The sequence below is a fragment of the Hippocampus comes genome, unplaced genomic scaffold (genome assembly GCF_001891065.2).
Source record: "Hippocampus comes isolate QL1 unplaced genomic scaffold, H_comes_QL1_v1.1 scaffold16, whole genome shotgun sequence".
Taxonomy (NCBI): domain Eukaryota; kingdom Metazoa; phylum Chordata; class Actinopteri; order Syngnathiformes; family Syngnathidae; genus Hippocampus; species Hippocampus comes.
Genome location: NW_017806168.1, coordinates 231,330 through 234,588, shown reverse-complemented (window position 1 = coordinate 234,588; position 3,259 = coordinate 231,330). Strand labels below are relative to the sequence as shown.

Here is a 3,259-nt window from a genome sequence, read left to right as displayed (position 1 = left end):
CATGGCAGGGGAATTCTGGGAGGACGCCTGTCGGAGAAGGAGGATGGAAAAACATGTGAGACTCAAAACTGCAGGATATTCTTGAAATCCAGCGTCACGGGCAAACATCGTAATTATGGTTTGTCTCAGAGGTCCGTCAGGACTGTCAAAAGCCCCTAAATGTACGTCGTTACGACATTCAGTGGCTGCTGGGTGGAACTATTTGACAAATATGATCTGTTTCCTATTTTTCACACAAATGGATGCTGATCGTCTGTCCCCACGTCGAATAATTTTTAAAAAATGATGAGCGTCCTGCCTCGGCATGTTTCATCTGCACCTCCTGTCGCCTGAGGTTTATGTGGATGATGGATGAGCTCCAGCCTTCGGTTACCAAAACTAAAGTGTCCCTCGATGTTTTTTTTGTTTTTTTTTTTGCCTGGAGAAACATGGTTTCCTCATTCAAAAAATTGGAAGAAATGTAGCATGTAGAAAAAGCTTTGTAGATCATAGGAGCAATAACAACAAACCGCAATTCATTTTGAGGGCTAAAAAGTCCATTTGAAGGGCAGCATTCGTGACGCAGTGACCCTAGTGGCCACACGAGGTCGCCAAGTCGACTTAATGAAGTCTGCCAAAATCCACGTTTGAAGGCTACTTCTCATGTCGTTTGGATTATTTTTGCTACATTCTAAATCGGCTTCATTAACAACGCGAACGTATTTACAAGCGTTCGCTATTGAAATCAGGGCAGGGGGAGTAAAAAAATTGTCAACGCGGTACCTGTTGAATCCCAACTGCAGTGAGAATCCACAAGAGGAGCCAACTCATCCCTGGCGAGCAGCCTCACGTGCATCCACTCCAAAAATACTGTTCAGGTGCTCCTCATTCATGCTCCTCCGCGCGGCGCGGCGCAGCGTTCGGCACGTACGCGGCACATCTCGCCGCCGGCATGTGACGTCTCCAACCCCGACCGAGCGAGTGAGCCAGCGAGCGAGCGAGCACAAGTGTTAAAAGTCCATGATGACGTCGACAAGCTTTGACATGTGGAGTTTTCTCCCCCTCGCTGCGCTTAGACAAGGTCTGCCCTTTCCCCACCAAACATGTCTCCTCATCTTCCACGCCGTTCCTTCTCCAACGTGTTTCCTACGGTCCACCTGTCTCATTTCCTCTCTTCCGCCTGCTCATGATTAACTCAGGATTTCCTTCTGCGGCTTAGTCGCACGCCCAACTCGGGTCCTCCTCCTCCATCCGGGTCACCTCCTCCTCTTCCTTTGATCTTCTCCTCAGACCCCCAATGATTCAGGTTGTCCTCCTCCACGTCACTCATTCAGGTTTTCCTTTTCCTCGAGCCTCCCTCACCTCCTGTCCTACTCCCTTCATCCCCCCCACTCCCTAAATTACATACCGTTTCGGGATATTCTGTCCTCTTCAATTATAGAAGCATAAAATTGTATATGTGGCTGACTTTGGCTCATCGTAAGTCAGAATTCAATAAATGGTGGTTCTCATCCGATTCTATGCGCGTCCAATCGAAATCTTCATCGATAAAATGACTGACTAAGCCTTCAAAATTAATAAGACGCGAAAAAGAAAAACCCAGGGCACAGCATTAGAGCTATTTGCCGCACACATGCACAACATCAATCCATGATGTCATCCAGATCCAAGCCTGTAACCCCTTTTTCCCGCCTTTTCCCGGCCGTCTCGTTTCAGTTTTGTTTGGACCGATGTCATCTATCCACCACATTCTGGATGAAATTAGCAATAAAAAAAATAAAAATAAAAAACCCGGCAAAGACACGAAACTCCGCAGGCGACAAGAGGAGTCCATTGCGAACAAACGTGAGCAAGCCTTAGCGTGCCCCCCCGTTGGTCTTTTCAGTCATTTCGGTGAGACAACAGACGAGGAGGTATGATGAGCCGTTTCCACAGATGCCGGACTAAAAAAAAAAAAAAAGTGGAGGGGGGGGGGGAATTTAACCCTTTGAGGGACAGCGGTTACTACAGTGGACAGCCTATCATGTGATCAGGTTTACACGTTATCATTATTGGGTGCATGAAAGGGTTTAAAGCGCACCCTGAACTCTAAAGAGATGCCCTCCAGTCAAAAGTGCATTTCGGGAGAATCATCGGTTTTATAGTCGACCGGTGTCGGAAAGCCACTTAAAAGCGCGCGCTGGGAGTCAAAAGACAGATGTGTTCGAAACGTGTTGACATGAAATAAAGAGCAATTATTATGACATAAATGTATTGAAGTGTTTTGGGGCCCTGCGAAACCTGCTTAGCAACAACGGGTTACACAAAAACAATGGGAGGTTGTGTGGCGATAAAAACAGTGCTATTGAGAGCGACTGCTGACTTCAGTCGTTGCGATTTTTATTGAGGAATGACGGTTGAAAGACGGGGATAGAGAAGCGGTGGCGTTTTTGGTTTTCTTGTTGCGTACTGCGATTCTGGAGATTTTTTTTAGGTCGATGAAAAGATCACGCGGGGGCCTCTGAGGTTCAGCTGCCTTGTTTTTGAACATATGTAATTACAGCTGCTTTATATAGCTGCGGTCTTGAGCTCACGGACGCCCCCCCGAAAAAGAAAAAAAAAATCGGATGCGCACTGGCAAGAGTCTGTAAGAATGCCGCAGCCCGGCGTGAACTGTCAGAAACATTTATCGCAAATACAAAGCGCATGTTGGCCGACGATTTTCTTGTTGTATGAGGAAACAGAACGTTTAGCCTCATAATAGACAGGAAGTGATTTTGAAATGACTGTTATGAAGTCAATTAATCCTTTTGGGGGACAGCGGCTACGACAGTGGACAGTTTACCATGTTATCGGGTTACAGGTTATCGTTATTGGTGCATGGAAGGGTTAAAAAAAAAGTTTTTTTTGGTCTTGGTTTTCTGAAAATGTTCAACGATGCCATTGGGGCAATTCAAAAATTGGCATCCAAAAAAAAAAGATGTGAAAAGTAAAAAGTCGCGTCACATTAAAAGTGCCAACGAGATGATACGTGACGACCGCAAAAGATATGTGAGGCGGGATTCAAGGGGCTGGTTCGGTGGTTCGTTTGCCGGTGGGAAGCAAATTGGCATCCAAAAAAAAGATGTGAAAAGTAAAAAGTCGCGTCACATAAAAGTGCCAACGAGATGATACGTGACGACCACAAAAGATATGTGAGGCGGGATTCAAGGGGCTCGTTCGGTGGTTCGTTTGCCGGTGGGAAGCGACGTCTCGACAAAGCAAAAAAAAAAAAAAAAAAAAAACTTGAACCCCCCGGGGG

At 46.3% G+C, this 3,259-nt stretch overlaps 1 long non-coding RNA gene across 1 annotated transcript in view; it reads right to left on the bottom strand.

The window, feature by feature from the left end:
- Window positions 1-3,259, bottom strand: part of LOC109531596 (uncharacterized) — an 18,287-nt gene continuing 15,028 nt past the window's right edge. The window contains exon 6 of the long non-coding RNA XR_002171202.1: window positions 1-27. This is a non-coding gene — a long non-coding RNA (uncharacterized LOC109531596). The remainder of the gene's footprint in view (window positions 28-3,259) is intronic.